Raw genomic sequence first — 27,161 nt, 5'->3', positions numbered from 1 at the left:
GGCTGAACCAGAGGTTATTTCTCAAGGCCCTAAAGGAGTTAAGGCCACTGTTACTAAAAATCCTGTTCCTTTTGACAGGGAATCCAGGAACGTAGATAGGTGGGGTAAAAAAAGGGGGCTGCCCCTCAAATGTGTAAGCTTTGGCAGGCTTCCTCTTCCAAGGCGGGAAGTTCTAAACCTGCATCTCAGTCTAAACATTCTCAATGACTCTGTCCAACTTCTGCCTGATGTTCACCATGTTTCACTTTTGCAGTCATTACAGTTGGGTTATGCTGCTGGCAGGCTACCCGCAGTCGGCCTGAATTCCAAAGTCTAGGTCCGGCATTGGTTGCTGTCGCTTCCTTCCTGACGTCACTGCGCCAGGGGTATAAAAGATGCAGCCGACGCCATTTTCTTCAGTCTTTTCTTGCTGCGCAGTGCCCGAAGCAAAAGCAGTTCGCAAGTGCCGGTCGGCCGACTCCTGAGATTTTTGTGTTCGAATTTCAGATCCGAAGTCTTCATTAAAAGCTAAGTAACCCATTGGGGAAACTTTTTTTTCTTGCTCTAGACCGATGTCAGAAAAAGTTAATAATTCCATTTCTTGTGGGAAGCAAATACCTCATAAGGACTTCCATTCTTACTGTATTCCTTGCCTAGGCCCTGATCACGACGTTGCTAGTTGTCGGTTTTGTGCTAGATGTAACCAACGCACTATTAAACGTCAGTACGATTTTGCATTTCACTATTTTGACAGGAGATTTAATTGCACGATGTCGTCGGATAGCCATCCGACTACCGCAATTCAAAAGAAACGCAAAGAAAAAGAAAGACAGGCATCCGAGGTCCAAAACTGACGACTAGGCTTCTAAGCCAGTCGCCGGTTCGCCGGTTCTCAATGAGGCGCTTTCGCAGCCCCTGACACCCGCTACTTTAGAGCCGCAGGCTGCTTCCGTCCCCCACGTGGAGCCGACTAGGCCACTGGAAACTCAAGGTATTGGAACCTCGGAAACTATTCTCTCAGATGGGTCCGGAGCCGCTGAGCAGGCATCGGCTTCTGAGGGTGTTTTCAGGCCTACACAGTTATATGTTAAAACTACTTCAGCTTCAAAGGCAAAGACTAAAGCGCATCTAAAGACAAAGAAACAAGTACAACAGCCCCATGGACAGGCCTCCATGCCTAAAAAACAGATGCTCAAAATGGCTGAAGACTAATTACTTTGATCAGGGGTTCCCATCCCCCTCCTGATAAGACGCCTAGGCAAGAGACAGAATATGAATCTTCAGATCAGATTTCCATTTCTTCTGATTCCTCTTCTGATCAGGAATACTCTCTTCCTCCCGATTCTGATGTTGAAGAATCTATCCCTTCAGCCTCTCCTCCTGAGGATTATTCTTTTGGGGAAACTGCATACCATGAGGGAGCATTTCCACTGGGAGAGCCAAGATTTTTCAGAGTCTAAGAAAAGGCACCGAGATTTCCTTTTACTACCTCAGCACAGGCCCCTTGCTATTCCACCTGTGTTAGACATTGTAGATGATGTATTTTCAGAGTCCAGTCTGACTCCTGACTTTTTACCTCCAGCTCCTGTTAAGCCAGACAGATGCTACAGGGTTCCTGATTCAAATAAATTTCTTTAAGAACCCTGCTGCTGACCCAGAAACTATCTCTCAGGGTCCCAAAGGGGTCAAGGCTTCCACTGCAAGAAACCCTACCCCCTCTGACAGGGATTCTAGGGCACTGGACAGATGGGGAAAAAGATTTACACTTCTGCTACCTTGGCTATAAGGGCTTTAAATTGTCAGTTTCATATGCTTAAATATCAGCAGTATATTATGTCACTGCTTAAAAAGAAAATGTTGATAAATTCTGAATGTGCAGAAAACAAAGAAATGCAGGATTTATTGCATGCAGCTGAACAAGTGGGAAAGCATACTTTGCAATGTGGTTTTAATTCTCTGGAGGCCACCTGCAGGGCCACTTTTATGGGTTCTGTCATTAGGAGGCATGCTTGGTTAAAGGAACAGAATCTGCCTGATGATGTTAAAGCAAAATTATTAGATGCGCCATTACAGCATGATACCTTGTTTGGTGTTTAAAGCAGAAGAGGTTTTGAAGAAAATGGAGGACAAAGCTAAATCTATGCAAACAGTCAAGGATTTCTTACAGGTACAGCCTCCAAGATTTAGCAGGCACTGGCCTACAAAGAATTGGTCCTTTCCAGTGTCAGACAGGCCACAAAGAGGCATATACACACGCCCTAGAGGCAGATCCCAGCCCCAAGGCTCATACAGGTCTAAACAATGGGGTACTTCTACCTCCAAAAGTGGAGAAGACATATCACAGCCATACAGGAAACCGTCCCAATGACTTCCCCCTGCCTGCGCCAAGCACTTATCTTCTGGCAGCACCTTTAGGGGGAAAACTAGCACTTTTTTCTCAAAATTGGCACGTAATAACCCAGGACAAATGGGTCTTGGATATAGTGTCACAGGACTACAGGTTTCACTTTCACACACTGCCAAGGGCAAACGGTTTGCCAGACCTGCCAAAAAATCAATGGGCAGAGGCACAACAGCAGGTTTCATCCCTCATGGCCATGAGGGCCATTCAGCAAGTACCATAGCAAGAGCAAGGACAAGAATTTTACTCAACACTGATGCTCATCGTGTTACCCTGCTGCAGTCATCACACTTGGGTTATCCTGTCGTCAGGCGGTCCCGCAGTCGGCCTGAATTCCAAAGTCTTGGTCCGGCATCGGTTGCTGTCGCTTCTTCCCTGACGTCAGTGCGCCAGGGGTATTTAAGAGGCATCCGACACCATTTTCTTCAGTCTTTCTTGCCACGCGGTGCACGAAGCAGAAGCAGTTCGCAAGTGCTGATCGGCCGACACCTGAGATTTTTGAATCGAGTTTCAGTCCGAAGTCTTCAAAGCTAAGTACCCCATTGGGGAACCTTTTCTTGCCTCAGTCCGATGTCAGAAAAAGTTAACAAATGCATTTCTTGTGGGAAGCAAATACTTCATAAGGACTTTCATTCTTATTGTATACCTTGCCTAGGCCCAGACCACGACGTCACTGGTTGTCGGTTTTGTGCTAGGTTCAATAAGCGAACTGTAAAGCGATGCTTTGATTTCGCACGATACTACTTCGGTAGGAAATTTAATTACAGTATGCCGTCGGAGCAACTGACTACCGGCGTGCATAAAAAACGCAAAGATAGACAGGCAGCCTAGATCCAAGCCAGACTCCGAGGCCTCGGCTGGGCCGGTCGCCGGTTCTCCGGTTTTCAGTGAGGCGTCTACGCAGCCCCTGGCTACCGCAGAATTGGAACCCCAGACCGCTTCGAATTCTCTAGCAGAGAGTTCTAGGCCGATGCAGCCATTTTCTTTATGCCCTACCGACGACATTGCAGAAGGAGAAGCCTGTTTCAGAAGGTGTCTTCAGACCAACTACTCTCACCATAAAATCTTATACTAAGCTTAAGACTCCTCTAAAACCAAAAAAGACTGCACTTCAGTCTCCAGTTCAAGGCCCCATGCCTAAGAAACAGATGCTTAAAATGGCTGAAGATATGATTTCTTTAATCAGGGATACCCAACCCCCCCCCGACAAAAGGCCTAGACAAGAGGAGGATTATGCCTCCTCTGATCAAGTGTCTATTTCCTCAGGCTCCTCTGGAGGGCAGGATTACTCCTTTCCCCCTTATGAAGATTCTGATGCTGAAGATTCCATTCCCTCAGCTTCTCCCCCTGAAGACTATTCCTTTGTGGAAACCTTACATCCCAGTGGAAATGTTCCCTCATGGTAAGGTCAGGACTACTCCGACTCAAAGAAAAGGCTCTGAGAGTTTCTTTTACTCTCCCAGCACAGACCACTTGCTATCCCCCCAGTTTTAGACATTGTGGATGATGTTTACTTAGAATCTAGTCTAAATCCAGATTCTCTGCCTCCTGCTCCAGCCAAACCAGATAGATACTATAGAGTGCCTGACTCACACAAATTCCTTTACAAAAGCCCTGTTGCTGATCCAGAGACAATCTCCCAGGGTCCCAAAGGGGCTAAAAATCCTGTACCCTCTGAAAGGGACTCCAGAGCACTAGATAGGTGGGGGAAGAAGGTTTACCCCTCAGCTACTCTAGCTATGAGAGCACTAAATTGTCAATTTCACATGCTTAAATACCAGCAATTCCTAATGTCTCAAATAAAACAAAAGATGAGCACGCACCCTCAACAGTCTGAATTCAAGGAAATGTAGGATCTGTTGTATGCAGCTGAACAGGTGGGCAAACATACTTTACAATGTGGATTTGATTCCTTGGAAGCTTCCTGTAGAGCAGCTGTTACTGGGTCTGTTATACGTAGGCATGCTCGGTTAAAGGAACAAACTCTGCCTGATCATGTTAAAGCAAAGTTACTAGATGCACCCTTACAGCAGGATGTCTTATTTGGGGTTAAAGCAGAAGAGGTTTTAAAGAAAATGGAGGATAAGGCAAAATCTATGCAGACGGTCAAAGATTTCTTACAAGTACAGCCCCCACGCTTCAGCAGAAATTGGCCAACAAAAAATTGGTCCTTTCCAGCTTCTGACAGACCACAGAGGGGTGAATACAGGCGCCCAAGGGGCAGAGGACAAGCACAAATCCCTTACAAACCTCGACAATGGGGCACTGCAACACAGAATGGAGGAGAAGACAGGTCCCAAACTACTAGAAGGCAAACACAATGACTTAAACCTCAAACTGCCAAGCAAAACTCTCTTGGCAGCTCCCTTGGGAGGAAAATGAGCACTTTTTGCAGACAACTGGTGCATCGTCATAAAGGACAAATGGGTCCTAGACATTATCTCACAAGGATACAGATTCCATTTCCACACCTTGCCAAGGATAAAAGGAATGCCAAACCTGCCACAAAATCAATGGGCAGAGGCACAAAGACAAATCTCATGGACATGAGAGCCATTCAACTGGTACCTACACAGGAGCAAGGCCAAGGAGTTTACTCAAGGCTCTTTCTAGTCCCCAGAAAGGACAATGCTTGGAAGACCCATTCTTGACCTTTCAATTCTAAACACCTTCTTGCAAGTACCCAAATTCAAGCTGCTAACACTACAGCAGCTTCTTCCCATGTTGGGCAAGAAAGCTTGGCTAGTAACGTTGGACCTCAAGGAGGCATACCTGCATGTCCCTGTCAGACAAAATTGCAGAAGATACCTCCGTTTCGTTGCAGGTTCAACCCATTACCAATTCTCTGCACTGCCCTTTGGCTTTTCTACTGCGCCCAGGGTCTTCACAAAACGCCTGGCACCAGTAATTGCATACTGCAGACGAAGAGGAATTCAAATATACCCATACCTGGACGACTGTCTCATCCAAGCAGAAAGCAAGGACATTCTTTTACAACATCTGGCTTTTGTAAAACACCTTCTAAGTTGCCTAGGGTACACAGTAAACGAGAAGAAATCAAAACTAGTGCCCTCACAAAATATGACATTCTTGGGTGCCAGCTTGAATACAACGGCCCAGATGGCTTATCTGACGCCAGACAAACAACTACAACTAACTCAATACTTTAATACAATGGCAACAAAGACCCAACTCCCTGCAAGAAAAATTCTGCAGGCCTTGGGCTTCATGGCATCTTGCATACTACTAATACCATTTGCAAAACTGCATATGAGGAAATTACAATGGTACCTAAAAAGCGTATGGACTCAACACAGCCACAGCTTGGAAACAATGATACCTCTCATTCCCTGCCTTCAACAGGAGTTTCTATGGTGGTCACAGGCATGTCACCTCAACAAGGGTCAGCCTTTCACCTTACCCCCAGCCAGGCAAGCTATGACAACAGATGCATCGGACTACGCCTGGGGATACGCATGGCAGGACAGTGCGTTCAAGGCATATGGACTGCAGATCAAAGAAATCTGCACATCAATCAAAAAGAAATGCTAGCTGTACAGAATGCCCTGACAGCCTTCAAGGACCTCTTATATCCAGAACAGCTTACAATAAGGACAGACAACACCACAGTAATGTGGTACATTAACAAACAAGGGGGTACACACTCCTACCCTCTATGCAGGCAAGCAATGACCTTGTGGAACACAGCACTGGCTTACCAAGTTCAATTACAAGCTCAATTCCTGCCAGGAAAAAAGAACACATTGGCAGACGACCTAAGCAGAAACATCATGGATCCCCACGAGTGGAAACTGGATCCACAAGTATTTGCAATGATAACTCAAAAATCGGGGCATCCAGACATAGACCTGTTTGCCAGCTCCCAAAACTATCAGCTAACAAAATTTTGTACAAGGACATTTCACCATCAAGCTTGGAAAGTGGACGCACTCTCATTCAGTTGGAAAATACTGACAGTATATGCCTTCCCTCCATTGCCCCTTCTCACAAAGGTGCTGCTGAAAGTCAGGATGGACAGACCCCGAATGATACTCATTGCCCCAGACTGGCCACGCCAGCACTGGTACCCACTATTAAGGAATATGGCCCAGGGCCCACCATGGATTTTACCACAAATTACTCATCTGCTGACACAGCAAAACAGATTCTACACAGCCAGCTCAAAACCTTAAATTAGGCTGCATGGCAAGTCACCTAAGCAACCAGCCAGCTCCTCTTTCACAAGCTGTTATGGATGTTCTTCTGGAAGCCAGGTGGCCCAGCACCAGGAAAGCCTACTCAGACAAATGGAAAAGGTTTTGCGCCTGGAACCATGCTAAAGGCCAAAATACCCTTCAGCCGGACATACCTCAGATTCTACAATATTGAACTGAGATGTTACACAAAGGGCTTTCTTTTTCATCTATTAAAATCCATGCCTCAGCTATTTCAGCTCACTACAACACAGATCCTCCCTTATTTTCACATCCACTTCTAAGGCAGTTTCTCAGAGGGGCCAAAAACATTAGGCCTCCCAGGAGAGCACCAACACCAACTTGGGACCTCAAAACATACGCTACCTCCTTTTGAACCAGCTTTCTCAGCTGACTTAAAGTTTATATCATGGAAGACTGCCCTGCTGCTAGCAATTACTTCAGCTAGAAGAGTCTCAGAGCTTCAGGCACTAATGGCAGTAGAGCCTTTCCTCATTTTTCATCAAGACAGAGTTTCTCTATGAACTAACCCCTCCTTTATGCCTAAGGTGGTATCCAGTGTGGCTCTAAATCAAACCATCCATTTTACCCACCTTCTTTCTAAATCCACAGAACAAAGGAGAAAGACTCCTGCATTCCTTGGACATTCACAGGCAGCTACGTTACTACTTGGATAAAACTAAGGTTTTCAGAAAATCTGACCAGCTTTTTGTATCCTACGCTACAGCATCACAAGGAAAGGCTATCTCAAAACAGACCATTTCCAAATGGATAGGACATTGCATACGTTTTTGCTACACCCACCATGGAAAACCAGTTCCTGCAAGCATAAGGCCCCATTCTACCAGGGCAACAGCCACATCTACAGCCTTCCTCAGGGGGGTGCCAACCAAGGATATTCTGGAAGCTGCAACTTAGAGTTCAGTACACACCTTCACCAAACACTATCACTTACCTCTTTACTCTCAGACTAGAGCTGGCTTCGTCACTGCAGTTTTGCAGGGCCTTCTAGCCTCCTCTAACCCTGTTTGACTCCACCTCCCATCCTTAGCTTTGGGATTCTACCCAAGTGTGATGACTGCAGCAGGGTAACACGATGAACATAGTACAGATTTGTACCTACCATAAATGTAGATGTTTGAGTGTATACCCTGCTGCAGTCCAGGTTACCCTCCCTCCATCCCCTCTGACCTAACTAAAACCTTTCAATACCTTAAAATCTGATACAACCTTTGTGGTGTATTTGCTTATAGCTGGAGGGATGTTTTGTTTGTGCTAAACTTTTATTATTGGTACTATCTACTGACCACCTTTTGGGGGGGCACCTGACATCTGGGGCAAGAAAAACTGAAGAAAATGGCGTTGGATGCCTTTTATATACCCCTGGTGCACTGACGTCAGGGAAGAAGCGACAGCAACCGACACCGGACCAATACTCAAATTCCTCACTTACTGTCCTAGCACAACAATCACATCCAGCACAGCCAACTCCTCACTTACTGTCCTAGCACAACAATCACATCCAGCACAGCCAACTCAAGACCTTAAATCTGGCAGCATGGCAGATAATGTAGTCATTCAAAACACACCTCTCTCTAAAGCGGTGATGGATGTTATTTTGGAGGCCAGGAGGCCTAGTACCAGAAAATCTTATGCTGAAAAATGGAAGAGATTCTGTGCTTGGAACCAGGCACAAGGGATTGACACGACTGTACTAAATATTCCTCAGATTTTGCAATATTTAACTGAGACGAGTCTCAGAGCTACAGGCACTCATGGCTGTGGAACCTTTTATCATTTTCCATCCAGATAGGGTTTCTCTGAGGACAAACCCGACATTTATGCCTAAGGTAGTGTCCAGTGTGGCCCTTAAGCAAACTATTCATTTTCCCACCTTTTACCCAAACCCACAGAATAAGGGTGAGAGACTTCTGCATTCTTTGGACATACACAGACAGCTGCGCTTCTACTTGGACAGAACCAAAGTTTTCAGAAAGACTGAGCAATTACTAGTGGCGGATGCTGCAGGATCACAAGGAAAGGCTATCTCAACGCAGACTATTTCAAAGTGGATAGGCCACTGCATTCGTTTCTGCTATTCACAACATGGCAAATCAGTGCCTAAGGGCATTAGGCCACATTCAACCAGAGCAGCAGCCACTTCAGCAGCCTTCCTCAGAGGAGTACCAACCAAAGACATTTTAGAGGCTGCAACCTGGAGTTCAGAGCACACTTTTACAAAGCACTATCACTTATCACTCTACTCTAAATCCAGGGCAGACTTTGCCACTGCAATCCTGCAGGGCCTCTTAGCCGCTCCTAATCCTATTTAGCTCCAGCCTCCCAACCTTAGCTTTGGGATTCAACCCAGTTGTAATGACTGCAACAGTGAAACACAATGAACATAGTATAGTTGTGTACCTACCATAAATGTAGATGTTAGAGTGTATTCACTGTTGCAGTCCAGGTTACCCTCTCACCATCCCCCTTACCTTTGCTGGAACTTATCTGTACTTCTCTATTCTATACAACCTATGTGGTATATTTGCTTGTAGATGAAGGAAAAATTTTCCTTGGTGCATGCATGCTTTATTGACATATTTTTAGCCTACCCTTTTGGGGGCACCTGACATCTGGGGCAAGAAAAACTGAAGAAAATGGCGTCGGCTGCATCTTTTATACCCCCGGTGCACTGATGTCAGGGAGGAGGTGACAGCAATCGACGCCAGACCTAGACTTTGGAATTCAGGCCGACTGCGGGTAGCCTGTCAGCAGGATAACCCAAGTGTGATGACTGCAACAGGGTATACACTCGAACATCTACATTTATGGTAAGTACACAACTGTACTCTTTTGCCTGCCCAGAGAGTCCTTTAGGGGGAAAGGTTGATCTATTTACAAATGTTTGGGCCACCATCACGGATGACAAATGGGTACTCATAACTGTATCCTTAGGGCACAAGTTTTCTTTTCCCACCATTCCAGTACCCAAAGGATTCCCGGACACTCCTCCAAACCAAAGGGCAGAAGTAGAAAAGCAAATTTTGTCTGTTACATATGGGAGCAATAGAATCAGTTCCTGCACAGCAGGTAGACCAGGGATTCTATTCCAGACTTTTCCTAGTTCCAAAAAAAGAAGGCACCTGGCATCCTATCCTGGATCTCTCCATCCCGAACACTTTCTTGATAATTCCAAAGTTCAAAATGCTCACTCTGCATCAGTTGCTGCCAATGTTAGAAAAGGATTCCTGGCTGGTAACATTGGATCTCAAAGAAGCTTATAAGCACATTCCTATCAGGGAAAGTTGCAGGCAATACCCTTCTTTCAGGGTGGGCAAGCAACATTATCAATTATCTGCGTTGCCCTTTGGCTTATCTACTGCTCCCAGAGTTTTCACAAAGTGCCTGGCTCCAGTCATTGCTTTTTGCAGGCAAAAGAAAATTCAGATTTATCCATACTTGGACGACTGTCTAATTCAAGAAAATTCTCTTCCCTGGGTTACGCTCTCAACGTGGAAAAATCAAAAATGGTGCCATCCAAAGAGATTAGATTCCTGGGAGCGAGTCTGAACACAACCACCCAGATGATGTATCTCACCCAGGAGAAGCAGACAACTCTTTCAATTTACTTCAAGGATTTGGCAAGCCTGTCCCAGCTCCCTGCAAAGAAATACCTGCAACCTCTGGGACTCATGGCCTCTTGCATTCTCATGATTCCATATGCAAAACCACATATGAGGAATTTGCAGTGGTACCTCTAAAACACTTGGTGTCAGCACACACAGGGCCTGGATGTGACAATTCCTCTGCTTCCATGTCTACGGACAGTTTCTTTGGTGGGCAACAGCCTGTCTACAGGACAAAGGCATGCCTTTTTGCCCACCCCTGGCCACTCAAGTTCTTACCACAGACGCATCGGACTACGCCTGGGGAGCTCACCTGGATGGCAGATGTGTATAGGTAAGTTGGAATGCCCAGCAGATGCACCTGCACATAAATTTAAAAGAGTTGATGGCAGTCCAGCAGGCTTTACTAGCTTTCAAGCATCTTCTTTCTCCAGGGACCCTTCTTGTCAGGACAGACAACATCACAGTCGTGTGGTACATTAAGAAGCGGGGAGCGACTCATTCTTACCTCCTGTGCAGACAGAGCATGAGTCTTTGGTCCATAGCAGCATCCCTGGGCCTGCATCTCCTAGCTCAGTTTCTTCCAGGAAGGCTCAATGTTTTGGCGGACCAGTTGAGCAGACAGACCCCAGATCCTCACGAGTGGCAGCTGAACAGAGCAGTTTTTTACAGCATCATTCAACATTGGGGCACTCCTCAAGTGGATCTCTTCTCTCCGGACAACCATCTTCTACCTCTTTTTTGCACCAGACAGCATCACAGCAGAGCCTGGAGAGTGGATGCTCTGTCCTTCCCTTGGACGCTGCTGTCAGTTTATGCCTTCCCTCCTCTTTCTCTTCTTCCCAGAGTATTATTGAAGATCAGGAACGAACAACCATGGACTATTCTCATAGCTCTGGACTAGCCCAGGCAGTATTGGTATCCACTGCTTCACAGTCTCTCCCAAATTCCTCCTTGGCATCTTACTCTGAGGCCATATCTTTTGGTTCAGGAAGGGGGAAACATTCTACATCCTCAACTTCAGTCTCCCCATTTGGCAGCTTGGCTCATTGTATGACTCCATCCTATTCTTCTTCCCTCTTCCAGCAGGTGGTTGATGTGCTGAAGGAGGCCAGGAGGCCTAGCACTAGGAAGTCTTATGCTGGCAAATGGGAAAGATTCTCTCTTTGGATGCAGGCTAGAGGGGAATCTTCTTCTCAGCCTACCCTTCCTCTGATCCTGGAATACCTGGCTGATTTGTTTTAGTGTGGTCTTTCTTTTTCCTCTATCAAGATCCAAGCTTCAGCCATTTCTGCTCATTGTTCTTTTGAACAACCCATTTTCTCTCATCCTCTGATGAAAATGTTTCTCAGAGGTGCTTGCAACTTAAAACCTACCAGAAGGATGCCCACTCCAGCCTGGGATCTTAATTTTGTTCTAGAGAAAATCACTCTTCCTCCTTTTGAGCCAGCTGCCACTGCAGATTTAAAGTTTCTCTCATGGAAGACTGCCTTCCTCTTGGCTATAACTTCAGCAAGGAGGGTGTCGGAGCTGGAGGGTTTGATGGCTGTGGAGCCTTTTCTTATTTTCCATGCAGATAGCGTCTCTGAGAGCCAACCCCTCCTTTATGCCTAAGGTGGTTTCTAGCCTGACTCTTAATCAGGCCATACACCTTCCTACCTTCTTTCCTAATCTTCGAAATAGAGCTGAGAGGATCCTACATTCTCTTGATGTGCATAGACAGCTCAGGTTTTACCTGGACAGGACTAAAGACCTTCGGAAATCAGCTCAGCTATTGGTCAGCTTTGCCCCTGGAGCTCAGGGCAAGGCTATTTCTAAGCAAACCATTTCTAAATGGATTGCTCATTGTATTACTTTTTGTTATTCCTTTCATGACAAGATTCCTTCTCAAGGGATTAGGACCCACTCAACTATAGCAGCTTCCACTTCTGCAGCCTTTTTAAGGGGTGTCCCTACTAAAGACATTTTGGAAGCTGCCACATGGTCTTATGTTCACACTTTCACAAAGCATTATAATTTGCCTTTGTTTTCAAAAGCCCGGACAGGGTTTACCACTGCTGTTTTGCAGGGCATTATCTCCAATCCTTGATTCTGTTGGTTCCTCCTCCCTTTTCTCTGGGCTGTGGTAATCAACCCATTGGTTAGGACTGCAAGAGTGAAACACGATGAACAATAGTACAGATGTTCATCGTGTTTCACTGTTGCAGTCATTACTTGGGTTATCCTGCTGGCAGGCTACCCGCAGTCGGCCTGAATTCCAAAGTCCTGGTCCGGCGTCGGTTACTGTCACCTCTTCCCTGACGTCAGTGCGCCAGGGGTATAAAAGATGCAGCCGATGCCATTTTCTTCAGTCTTACTTGCCACGCAGTGCCCGAAGCAAAAGAAGTTCGCAATTGCCAGTCGGCTGACTCCTGAGATTTTCGAAGTCGAATTTCAGATCTGAAGTCTTCAATAAAGCTAAGCACCCCATTGGGGAAACGTTTTCTTGCTCCAGACCGATGTCAGAAAAAGTTAACAATTGTATTTCTTGTGGGAAGCAAATACCTCATAAGGATTTCCACTCTTACTGTATTCCTTGCCTAGGCCATGACCACGACGTTGCTAGTTGTCTGTTTTGTGCTAGATTTAACCAACGCACTATTAAACGTTGGTACGATTTTGCTTTTCATTATTTTGGCAGAAGGTTTAACTACATAATGCCGTTGGAACAACCGACGACCGGAATTCATAAAATACTCAAGGATAAAGACAAGGACAAGCAACCGAGGTCCAAAACCGATGATGAAGCCTCTTCTAGGCCAGTCGCTGGTTCGCCGGTGCTCAGTGAGGCGCTTTCGCAGCCCCTGACTCCCGCTACCTCAGAGCCACAGGCCGCCTCAGACTCCCACGTGGAGACAGCTAGGCCTCTGGATACTCAAGGTATTGGCCCTTCGGAAATTAATCCCTCAGATGGGTCCGGAGCCTCTGAGCAGGCATCGGCGTCTGAGGGTGTCTTCAGACCTACACAACTTTATATAAAGCCTACTTCAGCATCCATGACGAAGTATACAACAGTTTTAAAGACAAGGAAACCAGTTTAGCATTCTCCAGGACAGGCTTCTTTACCTAAGAAACAGATGCTCAAAATGGGCGAAGACCTAATTACTTTGATCAGGGGTTCCCATTCCTCTTCTGATAAGAGGCATAGGCAAGACTCTGAATATGATTCCTCTGATCAGGTTTGTATTTCCTCTGATTCCTCTTCTGATGAGGGATATTCTGTTCCTCCCTATGAGGAGTCTGATGCTGAAGATTCTATTCCTTCAGCTTCTCCTCCTGAGGACTCTTCTTTTGGGGAAACCCTGCATACCATGAGGGAGCATTTCCATTGGGAGAGCCAGGATTATTCCGATTCTAAGAAAAGCCTTAGAGACTTTCTTTTACTTCCTCAGCACAGACCTCTTGCAATTACCCCTGTTCTAGACATAGTAGATGATGTTGTTTCAGAGTCCCGCCTGTCTCCAGACTCTCCTGCCCCTGTTAAGCCGGACAGATGCTACAGGGTCCCACACTCCCATAAATTTCTTTACAAAAACCCTGCTGCTGACCCAAAAACTATCTCACAGGGTCCCAAAGGGGTCAAGGCTGCTTCTGCCAAAAACCCTGTCCCCCTCAGACAGAGATTCTAGGGCTTTGGACAGATGGGGGGAAAAAAGTTTATACTTCTGCTACCTTGGCTGTAAAGGCTTTAAATTGTCAGTTTCATATGCTCAGATATCAGCAATACTTAATGTCTTTGTTGAAACAAAAAATGTTGACAAATTCTGAATGTTCTGAGAACAAAGATTTGCTGGATTTATTGCATGCAGCTGAACAAGTGGGAAAACATACTTTGCAATGTGGCTATGATTCACTGGAGGCCTCGTGCAGGGCCGCTGTTACAGGTTCTGTTATTAGAAGGCATGCTTGGTTAAAGGAACAGAATCTGCCTGATCATGTTAAAGCAAAATTATTGGATGCTCCATTACAGCATGATACTTTGTTTGGTGTTAAGGTAGAGGAGGTGTTAAAGAAAATGGAGGATAAGGCAAAATCTATGCAGACAGTAAAGGATTTCTTACAGGTACAGCCACCCAGATTTAGCAGGAACTGGCCCTCTAAGAATTGGTCCTTTCCAGTGTCAGACAGACCACAAAGAGGCTGATTCAAACACCCTAGAGGCAGGCAACAGCCCCAGGGCTCATACAGGCCCAAACAATGGGGTGCTTCTACCTCCAAAAGCGGAGAAGACAAATCACAGCCTTATAGAAAACAGTCCCAATAACTTCACTCTGCCAATGCCAAGCACTTATTTTTTGGCAGCACCCTTAGGGGGAAAGCTAGCACTTTTTTCACAAAACTGGCACAAGATCACCCAAGACAAATAGGTCTTAAATATAGTCTCTCAGGGTTACAGGTGCCACTTTCACACCCTTCCAAAGGCAAAAGGCATGCCAGACCTGCCACGCAATCAATGGCAAGAGGCACAAAATCAAGTTTCATCTCTCATGGCCATGGGGGCTCTTCAGCCAGTGGCACACCAAGAGCAGGGACAAGGATTTTACTCAAGACTTTTCTTTGTACCAAGAAAGGACAAAGTCTGGAGACCAATTCTGGACCTGTCTATTCTAAATACTTTTCTGGACGTCCCAAAATTCAAAATGTTGACTTTACAGCAGCTTCTGCCCATGCTGGACAAGAAGGCTTGGCTTGTAACTTTGGACTTCAAAGAGGCATACCTGCAGGTCCCAATCAGAGAATCTTGCAGAAGATAACTCAGATTCATAGCTGGCTCACTGCACTACCAATTCTCTGCACTGCCCTTTGGCTTATCTACTGCACCCAAGGTCTTCACAAAATGCCTGGCACCAGTAATTGCATTTTGCAGACAGAGGAATTCAAATGTACCCCTACTTGGACGACTGCCTTAGTCAAGCAAAGGACAGAGATATTCTACTACAGCATCTGGCGTTTGTAAAAAGATTACTAATTTGCCTAGGGTACACAGTAAACGAAAAGAAATCAAAACTAGCACCCTCTCAAGAGATGATATTCCTGGGTGCAAGTTTAAATACAGCTGCCCAGATGGCTTATCTCACGCCAGACAAACAAAGGCATCTGACTTCTTACTTCAAAGACATGGCAACAAAGACCCAGTTATGTACAAGAAAAATTCTGCAGGCTCTGGGCTACATGGCATCCTGCATTCTACTAATTCCATATGCAAGACTGCATATGAGGAAATTACAATGGTATCTAAAAAGTGTTTGGACTCAACATTGCCACAGCCTGGAAACAGTAATTACTCTCATTCCCTACCTGCAACAGGAATTTCAATGGTGGGCACAGGCCTGTCACCACAACAAGGGACAGCCATTCACCTTACCCACTGCCAGGCAAACACTAACAACAGATGCATCAGATTATGCCTGGGGGGCGCACATGGCCGGAAAATGTATTCAGGGCACATGGCCCACAAAGCAAATGCATCCTCATATCAATCAAAAAGAGATGCTAGCTGTACAAAATGCCCTGATAGCCTTCAAGGACCTTACTTCATCCAGGACAACTACTGATAAAGACGGACAATATTACAGTCATGTGGTACATAAGCAAGGGGGCACACATTCCTACCCCCTCTGCAGGCAAGCCATGACTTTGTGGAACACGGCATTGACTTATCAAGTACATCTGCAAGCACAATTCCTGCCAGGAAAGACAAATACTTTGGCAGGCGAACTAAGCAAAAACCTCATGGATCCTCACGAGTGGAAACTGGACCCACAAATCTTCAACATAACAGGGAAATGGGGATGCCCAGACATAGATCTATTCACTTCCCCTCACAACTGCCAGCTACGGAGATTCTGCACTCGGACTTATCACAAGCAAGCATGGAAAGTGGACGCCCTTTCATTCAGCTGGAAAGCCCTTACAGTATATGTCTTCCCTCCTTTGCCTCTCCTCTCCAAGGTACTCCTAAAGGTCAGACAAGAGAAGCCAAAAATGATATTGATTGCCCCAGACTGGCCACGCCCGCACTGGTACCCAATCCTAAAGAGCTTGTCTCAAGGCCCAGCCTGGACATTGCCTCTAATACCTCATTTGCTGATCCAACAGAACAATCAGATCCTGCACAGCCAAACTCAGAACCCTAAATCTGGCTGCATGGCGGATAATGTAATCATTCAGAACACACTTCTCTCTAAAGCAGTTATGGATGTTATTTTGGAGGCCAGGAGGCCCATCACCAGAAAATCTTATGCAGACAAATGGAAGAGAGTCTGTGCTTGGAACCAAGCACAGGGAATTGACTTGCTTGAACCATATATTCCTCAGATTTTGCAATACCTAACTGAGATGCTGGACAAAGTAATATCCTTCTCATCAATTAAGATCCATGCCTGTGCCATTTCAGCTCATTACAATACAGAACCACCTATTTTTTCTTATCTACTGCTAAGACAGTTTCTCAGAGGGGCCAAAAACATAAGACCTCCAAGGAGAGCTCCAATACCTACATGGGACCTCAATTTTGTCTTGGAAAAACTCACACTGCCTCCTTTTGAGCCTGCCAGTACAGCAGAGATAAAATACTTGTCATGGAAAACCGCTCTTCTCCTAGCAATAACTTCAGCAAGAAGAGTCTCAGAGTTACAGGTACTAATGGCTGTGGAACCTTTTATTATTTTCCATCAGGACAGGGTTTCTCTAAGGACAAACCTGACATTTATGCCTAAGGTAGTGTCCAGCATGGCTCTTAACCAAACCATACATTTGCCTACCTTTTATCCAAACCCACAGAGTAAGGGGGAGAGACTTCTGCATACTTTGGACATGCACAGACAGCTATGCTTTTACTTGGACAAGACTAAAGCCTTCAGAAAGACTGAGCAACTCTTAGTGGCATATGCTGCAGGTTCCCAAGGAAAAGCCATTTCAAAGCAGACTATTTCAAAATGGATAGGCCACTGCTTTAGTTTCTGCTATTCAAAACATGGCAAATCGGTGCCCAAGGGCATTAGGCCACATTCTACCAGAGCAGCAGCCACTCCAGCAGCCTTCCTCGGAGGAGTACCAACCAAGGATATTTTGGAGGCTGCAACATGGACTTCAGTGCATAGTTTTACATAGCACTACCATTTACCTCTCTTCTCTAAATCCAGAGCAGGCTTTGCCACTGCAGTTCTGCAGGGCCTCATAGCCACTCCTAACTCTATTTAGGCCCAGCCGCCCAACCTCAGCTTTGGGATTCAACCCAAGTGTAGTGACTGCTACAGTGAAACACGATGAACATAATACAGTTGTGTACCTACCATAAATGTAGATGTTCGAGTGTATTCACTGTTGCAGTCCAGGTTACCCTCCCACCATCCCCCTTTCTCTTTGCTGGGACTTATCTGCACCTATCTGTTCTATATAACCTATGTGGTGTATTTGCTTGTAGATGAAGGTTATGTGCATGGTTTTTTATGATCATAATTTTTACAGCCTACCCTTTTGGGGGCACTTGACATCTGGGGCAAGTAAAACTGAAGAAAATGGCATCGGCTGCGTCTTTTATACCCCTGGCGCATTGACGTCAGGGAAGAGGCAACAGCAACCGACACCGGTCCAGGACTTCGGAATTCAGGCCCGACTGCGGGTAGCCTGCCAGCAGGATAACCCAAGTGTAATGACTGCAACAGTGAATGCACTCGAACATCTACATTTATGGTAGGTACACAACTGTACTTTGTGTACACTTAACATAAATGTAGTTGTTAGAGTGTATTCACTGTTGCAGCCCTGCTTTCCCTCCCTCCTACCCTTTTTTTCTCTTCCTAAGGTACAGGCTAAATTTAGTTTAAACCTTGTTTTTTGGGGGCTTCTGATTGTTATGGCAAGAAAGACTAAGGAAGTGATGTTGGCTGCCTCATTCTGTATCGGACACCCTGACGTCCTTTACAACAGATGACAGATGACGTCATTTTTACTTACCTTTGGTATTTTGGCTGATCGAGGGCTACCGGGAGCTGGATAAACCCATTGGTTAGGACTGCAACAGTGAATACACTCGAACATCTACATTTATGGTAAGTGTACACAACTGTACTTTCAAACAGAATATAGAGAATTTGGATTAGTAAACTAAGAGCAGTTTCAAGCCCAGGTTTGAATGGGATTAATAATCCGCCTGTTTTGAAGTCAAGGCAGATGAATTAAGGTAACTGTGTTTATCATGTGGTCGTGGTTATATAAAGCAAATGGAGGCTATTTTCTGTTTTTTAACCTGAAAAAGCATTGTTGCAAAAGTTTGTTAATAAAATGTTTTCCTGTGATGATTTAACCTGGTCCTTTTGGTGTTTTGTTGGGGCTTTGAAGACTAGGCACATCTTTACCTGCTGGAGCTTATCTTTTGTTTATTTGTGTCTGGGAAGGTAATTTGTTTAGACTTGCTGAAATCACGTTTAAGTGCAGCCAAAGGTATATGTCTCTTTCTTGGAAGAATGGTCTTCATGTAAGCTCAAATGCTACCTGTTGCCATTCCTATAAAAACAAATGAACCATTAAAGATCACCATTAATCAAATATCTGTTTAAAAGTACTGTGGACTACTGCTAGATACCATATTTTATTTTAAAGAGCAATTAAATATTTTGTTTAAAATAATTAACCTTCACCTTTGCTTTCCTCACCATTACCAAACTCGGCGACTACTTTGCCACGACTCCTCCAGAAGTACATTCACAAAGAGACTCCCTTGTCAGGCAGTAACTTCTCAGTCTACTTTATGCTTTCCTGCCTCTGCCCTTGATATCCAGATTCCTACAGAACACAATAGCATGCAAAATCAGGGTAATCCTATTTGCCCCTTGCTGACCATGACAAACATGCTTTCTCTTGTTCAGGTCTCAACTAGAGAAGCCCTCCTTTGTCTTCAGTGGTTAGGAAGTTTGCTAGCTCAAAATATTGGGTAGATAAGTACTCCACTGGGTACTTTACTTCCATATTTCTGTAAATCATGATATTGTTTTTTACTTGTGTCTGAGAGATGGGGGAAGTGCTTGTGTGGGCAACAAATCCCATACAGAGATTTGCACACAGCTTGTCTTTTTCTTAGGTGAGGAACACCATGTCGGGTCCTGTTATTATATATGCCTATAGTTTAAATCTAAAACTTTAAAGAGCTGGCTTAGTTCCTCAAATTGTTTCTAGAAATCAGAGCCCTAATGCCCTCACTTAGCCTGCTATGGATTCTAGTGCCATTACCTCGGGCATTCCCTTTCCAGTCATTAAGAAGAAAAGCTCTGAAAGAGGTTCTAACAATGTCTTCTTTGACATCCTCTTTCCCTGCCCTTGATGGATGACTTTGCTGTGGCTATGACAAAGTCCTCAAACTGTTTGTCTACTACATCTAATACCTCTGATGTGATTCTCAGGAAGCTACTAAGGATTAGGAGTCGGCACATTCTTCAAAGTTGAACATATCCAAAGAAGGGAGATCTGCACTAGGTCACATATTGGATGTTGGGGAAGAGGTACCTGGCAACTGAGGAGGCCTGTATGTCTGAGTCTGTTTCAAGTTTGTCTTCAGAATCTCCAAAGAAAAAAATACTCTGAAGGTGAAATGCCTTTCCAAGTCCCTCTTCCCCTCTTTCCAGAAGCAGGTAAAGAGAAATGGATGTTCTTTGTATTTCACTGTTGCAGTCGTCATATTCGGGTTATCCCTGCCAGGGTAGCCTTCGGCCGGCCTGAATACCAGAGACTTAGTATTTCTGTGTCGGTTGCTGTCACTTGAGAACTGATGTCAGGTCATCACTGGTGTAAAGGAAGGCATCCGACACCATCACATCAGTCTTTCTTGCTGTGGCGCCCAAAGCAGAAGCAGTTCGCACAAGTGCCGGCTGGCCACTACCTGAGTTTCTTTTCTGAATTGAAGTTTAAGTCTTCGAAAGCTTAGTACTCTGTTGGAGATCCCTTTTTCTTGCACTAACCGATGTCAGAAAAAATTAATAATTGTCTTGCCTGTGGAAAGCAAATGCCACACCGGGACTTCCACTCTTACTGTGTCACTTGTCTAGGCCCAGACCACGACGTCCCTCATTGTCACTTCTGTTCTTTGTTTAACGCCAGAACTATTCGTTGGGCCATTATTGTAGCCAGATATTTCCATTTACAGTCCTCTAATTCCTATATGGCTTCGGTAAGCTATCCAACAGCAGATCTTCAAAAAAAACATAAAGATAAAGACAGAGACAGACCGCACAGGACCAGACCTTCCGATGACGTTTCTGTTAAGCTGGTCATCAGTCCTCCTGAACTCAGTGAGGCGCTTTCGCAGCCCCTGATGCCTGCTTTAGTTAATTCGTAGGCCGCTACCGAGACTCTTTCGGAGTCCAGTATGCTGCAGAACTCTTCTTCATCTAAGGATCCTGTGGTCATCTGTACCTTGGATAGGTCTGGAGCCGCTGTGCAGGCACTGGCTTCCGGGGAAGTCCTTCGCAACACCGAATCCCGACATAAACCAACGCCTTCTTTCATGGCTACTGTTCTTTCGAAAACAACTGAGTTTCTTAGGCCCAGGGGTCAAATCACACCCAAGAAATCAACTACCCTTTCTCAGGCACCTGCTCCCTTACCTCAGTCTCAAATGCTTAAAATGGCAGAAGACCTTATGCTGATTAGGGGAAGCCAAGCCACTCCCTCAAAAAGGAAAAGAGATCTTTCTCCGTAGTTTTGTCTGAACAAGAGTCCGATGAGTCCGACTATGAAGACATGCAGCCCCTGTCCACATATGAGGATTCTGATGCAGAGGAATCCATTCCTTCAGCCTCTCCCCCAGAGGATTTTTCTTTTTGGGGATACCCTGCATATCTTAAGGGAGCATCTACAATGGGAGAGGCAAGACTACCCACAGTCTAAAAAGAGGCTTAGAGAGTTCTGTACCTTCCACAACACAGGCCCTTAGCTATCCCCCCAGTCCTAGATGTGGTGGATAATGTCTTCCTTGAATCCAGCTCTTGCTTCAAGAAAACCAGACAGGTACTACAGAGTCCCTGACTCGCACACATATCTTTTTAAAAATCCAACAGCTGACCCTAAGTTCATTACTCAAGGGCCTAAAGGGATTAAAGCAACCTCAGCTCAGAATCCCACCCCCTTAGACAGGGATTCTTGAGCACTGGACAGATGGGGTAAAAAAGTATACACCTCAGCTACTCTTGCTATCAGGGCACTAAATTAGCAGATGTTCATCGTGTTTCACTGTTGCAGTCATTACACTTGGGTTATCCTGCTGGCAGGCTACCCACAGTCGGCCTGAATTCCAAAGTCCTGGTCCGGCGTCGGTTGCTGTCACCTCTTTCCTGACTTCAGTGCGCCAAGGGTATAAAAGATGCAGCCGACGCCATTTTCTTCTGTCTTTCTTGCCGCGCAGTGCCCGAAGCAAAAGCAGTTCGCAAGTGCCGGTCGGCCGACTCCTGAGATTTTCAAAACTGAATTTCAGATCTGAAGTCTTCAATAAAGCTAAGTACCCCGTTGGGGAAACTTTTTTCTTGCTCCAGACCGATGTCAGAAAAAGTTAACAATTTTATTTCTTGTGGGAAGCAAATACCTCACAAGGACTTTCATTCTTACTGTATTCCTTGCCTAGGCCCTAACCACGGCGTTGCTAGTTGTCGGTTTTGTGCTAGATTTAACCAACTCACTATCAAGCGTCGGTACGATTTTGCTTTTCATTACGTTGGCCGAAGGTTTAACTATATAATGCTGTCAGAACAGCTGACGACCGGAGTTCATAAAAAGCGCAAGGAAAAAGAAAAGGACAGGCATCCGAGGTCCAAAACTGACGACGAAGCCTCTTCTAGGCCATTCGCCGGTTCGCCGGTGCTCAGTGAGGCGCTTTCGCAGCCCCTGACACCCGCTACCTCAGAGCCACAGGCTGCCTCCGACTCCCATGTGGAGACAACTAGGCCTCTGGATACTCAAGGTATTGGGCCTTCGGAAACTAATCCCTCAGATGGGTCGAGAGCCGCTGAGCAGGCATCGGCTTCTGAGGGTGTTTCCAGACCTACACAACTTTATATCAAGCCAGCTTCAGCATCCAAGACAAAGACTAAGACAGTTTTAAAGGCAAGGAAATAAGTACAGCATTCTCCAGGACAGACTTCCACGCCTAAGAAACAGATGCTCAAAATGGCCGAAGACCTAATTACTTTGATCAGGGGTTCCCATCCCCCTCCTGATAAGAGGCCTAGGCAAGACACTGAATATGATTCCTCTGATCAGGTTTCCATTTCCTCTGACTCCTCTTCACAACAGGGATGCTCTGTTCCTCCCTATGAGGATTCTGATGCTGAAGAATCTATCCCTTCAGCTTCTTCTCCTGAGGATTACTCTTTTGGGGAAACCCTGTATATCATGAGGGAGCATTCCCATTGGGAGAGCCAAGATTATTCAGATTCTAAGAAAAGGCTCAGAGACTTTCTTTTACTACCTCAGCACAGACCTCTTGCTATTCCACGTGTTCTAGACATTGTAGATGATGTATTTTCAGAGTCCGGCCTGTCCCCCGACTCTTTACCTCCTGCACCTGTTAAGCCAGACAGATACTACAGGGTTCCAGATTCTCATAAATTTCTATATAAAAACCCTGCTGCTGACCCTGAAACTATTTCTCAGGGTCTCAAAGGGGTAGAGGCTTTTACGGCAAATAACCCTGTCCCCTCAGATAGAGATTCTAGGGCACTGGACAGATGGGGGAAAAAAGTTTACACTTCTGCTATCTTGGCTGTAAGGGCTTTAAATTGTCAGTTTCATATGCTTAAATATCAGCAATACTTAATGTTTCTGCTAAAACAGAAAATGTTGACAAATTCTGAATGTTCCGAGAACAAGGAAATGCAGGATTTATTGCATGCAGCTGAACAAGTGGGAAAACATACTTTGCAATGTGGTTATGATTCACTGGAGGCCTCTTGTAGGGCTGCTGTAACAGGTTCTGTGATTAGAAGGCATGCTTGGTTAAAGTAACAGACTCTGCCTGATCATGTTAAAGCAAAATTATTGGATGCTCCATTACAGCATGATACTTTGTTTGGTGTTAAGGCAGAAGAGGTGTTGAAGAAAATGGAGGATAAAGCTAAATCTATGCAGACAGTAACGGATTTCTAACAGGTATGGCCACCCAGATTTAGCAGGAACTGGCCTTCTAAGAATTGGTCCTTTCCCGTGTCAGACGGACCACAAAGATGCCCTAGAGGCAGACAACAGCCCCAGGGCTCATACAGGCCCATACAATGGGGTGCTTCTACCTCCAAAAGCGGAGAAGACAAATCACAGCCATTTAGGAAACAGTCCGAATGACTTCCCTCTGCCAATGCCAAGCATTTATCTTTTGGCAGCACCCTTAGGGGGAAAGCTAGCACTTTTTTCACAAAATTGACAGATGATCACCCAGGACAAATGGGTCTTAAATATAGTCTCTCAGGGCTACAGGTTCCACTTTCACACCCTTCCAAAGGCAAAAGGTATGCCAGACCTGCCATACAATCAATGGGCAGAGGCACAAAAACAAGTTTCATCTCTCATGGACATGAGGGCTATTCAGCCAGTGCCACAACAAGAGCAGGGACGAGGATTTTACTCGAGACTTTTCTTAGTACCAAGAAAGGACAAAGCATGGAGACCAATTGTGGACCTGTTTATTCTAAACTTTTCTGGACGTTCCGAAATTCAAAATGTTGACTGCAGCAGCTTCTGCCCATGCTGGGCAAGAAGGCTTGGCTTGTAACTTTGGACCTCAAAGAGGCATACCTGCATGTCCCAATCAGACAATCTTGCAGAAGATACCGCAGATTCATAGCTGGCTCAATGCACTACCAATTCTCTGCACTGCCCTTTGGCTTATCTACTGCACCCAGGGTCTTCACAAAATGCCTGGCACCAATAATTGCATTTTGCAGACAAAGAGGAATTCAAATATATCCCTACTTGGACTGCCTTATTCAAGCAGAGACCAAAGACATTCTACTAAAGCATCTGGCATTTGTAAAAAGGTTACTAATTTGCCTAGGGTACACAGTAAACAAAACAAAATCAAAACGAGTACCCTCTCAAGAGATAATATTCCTGGGTGCAAGCTTAAATACAACTGCCCAGATGGCTTATCTCACGCCAGACAAACAAAGGCAACTGACTTCTTACTTCGAAAGCATGGCAACAAAGACCCAGTTATGTACAAGAAAAATTTTGCAGGCTCTGGGCTACATGGCATCCTGCATTCTGCTAATTCCATATGCAAGACTGCATATGAGGAAACTACAATGGTATCTAAAAAGTGTTTGGACTCAACATTGCCACAGCCTGGAATCATTAATTTCACTCATTCCCTGCCTGCAACAGGAGTTTCGATGGTGGGCATAGGCCTGTCACCACAACAAGGGACAGCTATTCCCTTTACCCACAGCCAGGCAGACACTAACAACAGATGCATCAGATTGTGCCTGAGGGGCCTACATGGCAGGAAAATGTATTCAGGGCACATGGCCCGCAAGCCAAAGGCATCTTCACATCAATCAAAAAGAGATGCTAGCTGTACAAAATGCCCTGACAGCCTCCAAGGACTTACTTCATCCAGGACAGTTGCTGATAAAGACGGACAACACCACAGTCATGTGGTACATAAACAAGTAGGTGGGCACCCATTCCTAACCTCTCTGCAGGCAAGCCATGATTTTGTGGAACACAGCATTTACTTGTCAAGTACACCTGCAAGCACAATTCCTGCCAGGAAAACCAAATGTTCTGGCAGACGAACTAAGCAGAAACCTCATGGATCCTCACGAGTGGAAACTAGATCCACAAATCTTCAACATAACAAGGAAATGGGGATGCCCAGACATAGATCTTTTTGCCTCCCCTCACAACTGCCAACTTCAGAGATTCTGCACAAGAACTTATCACAAACAAGCATGGAAAGTGGATGCTTTGTCATTCAGCTGGAACAACCTTACAGTATATGCCTTTCCTCCATTGCCTCTCCTCCCCAATGTACTCCTAAAGGTCAGACAAGAGAAGCCACAAATGATACTGATTGCCCTGGATTGGCCACGCCAACACTGGTACCCAATTCTAAGAGCTTGTCTCAAGGCCCATCCTGGACATTGCCTCAAATTCCTCATTTACTGACCCAACAAAACAATCAGATCCTGCACAGCCAACTCAGAACCCTAAATCTAGCTGCAATGCGGATAGTGTAACCATTCAGAATACACCTCTCTCTAAAGCGGTTATGGATGTTATTTTGGAGGCCAGGAGGCCCAGCACCAGAAAATCTTATGCAGAAAAATGGAAGAGATTCTGTGCTTGGAATCAGACACAAGGAATTGACACGCTTGTTCCAAATATTCCTCAGATTTTACAAAACCTAACTGAGATGCTGGACAAAGTCCTATCCTTCTCATCAATTAAGATCCACGCCTCTGCCATTTCAGCTCATTACAATATGGACCCACCTATTTTTTCACATCCATTGCTTAGGCAGTACCTCAAGGGGGCCAAAAACATAAGACCTCCAAGGAGAGCACCAATACCTGCATGGGACCTCAATTTTGTCTTGGAAAAACTCACACTGCCTCCTTTTGAGCCAGCCAATACAGCTGAGATAAAATTCTTATCATGGAAAACAGCTCTGCTCCTAGCAATAACTTCAGCAAGAAGAGTCTCAGAGTTACAGGCATTAATGGCTGTGGAACCTTTTATTATCTTCCATCCGGACAGGGTTTCTCTAAGGACAAACCCAACATTTATGCCTAAGGTAGTGTCCAGTGTGGCTCTTAACCAAACCATTCATTTGCCTACTTTTTATGCAAACCCACAGAATAAAGGGGAGAGACTTCTGCATTCTTTGGGCATACACAGACAGCTACGCTTCTACTTGGACAAAACTAAAGCTTTCAGAAAGACTGAGCAATTTTTAGTGGCATATGCTGCAGGATCACAAGGAAAAGCCATCTCAAAGCAGACTATTTTAAAATGGATAGGACACTGCATTCGTTTCTGCTATTCACAACATGGCAAAGCAGTGCCTAAGGGCATTAGACCACATTCTACCAGAGCAGCAGCCACCTCAGCAGCCTTCCTCAGAGGAGTACCAACCAAGGATATTTTGGAGGCTGTAACTTGGACTTCAGTGCACACTTTTACTAAGCACTACCACTTACCTCTTTACTCTAAATCCAGAGCAGGTTTTGCCACTGCAGTTCTGCAGGGCCTTTTAGCCACTCCTAATTCTATTTAGACCCAGCCGCCCGACCTCAGCTTTGGGATTCAACCCAAGTGTAATTACTGCAACAGTGAACCACGAACATAGTACAGTTGTGTACCTACCATAAATGTAGATGTTAGAGTGTATTCACTGTTGCAGTCCAGGTTACCCACCCACCATCCTCCTTTCTTTGTTGGGACTTATCTGTAATTCTCTATTCTATACAACCTATGTGGTGTATTTGCTTGTAGATGAAGATATTGTTTATTTTAGTGCATGCTTTCATAAGCAATGTTTTTTAGCCTACCCTTTTGGGGGCACCTGACATCTGGGGCAAGAAAAACTGAAGAAAATGGCGTCGGCTGCATATTTTATACCCCTGGCGCACTGACGTCAGGGAAGAGGCGACAGCAACCGACGCCGGACCAAGACTTTGGAATTCAGGCCGACTGCAGGTAGCCTGCCAGCAGGATAACCCAAGTGTAATGACTGCAACAGGGAATACACTCGAACATCTACATTTATGGTAGGTACACAACTGTACTTTCCATATGCTTAAGTATCAGCAACATACCATGGAAACTCCTTAAACAAAAAATGTCCTCCTTTCCTGCATGGGCAGAATCTAAAGATTTACAGGGCTTAATGCATTCTGCTAGTCAAGTAACTAAACA

The 27,161-nt window shown here is 45.3% G+C and overlaps 1 protein-coding gene across 1 annotated transcript in view; it reads left to right on the top strand.

Moving 5' to 3' along the window:
• TAX1BP1 (Tax1 binding protein 1) overlaps positions 1-27,161 on the top strand; it is a 1,493,491-nt gene that overhangs the window by 367,662 nt on the left and 1,098,668 nt on the right. The window lies entirely within an intron of this gene.

Source organism: Protopterus annectens, chromosome 3.part1 (assembly GCF_019279795.1).
Source record: "Protopterus annectens isolate FY-2018-M chromosome 3.part1, PAN1.0, whole genome shotgun sequence".
Lineage (NCBI taxonomy): Eukaryota > Metazoa > Chordata > Ceratodontiformes > Protopteridae > Protopterus > Protopterus annectens.
Note: the sequence above shows the minus strand (reverse complement) of the source record. Positions and strands in the feature narration are given on the sequence as shown.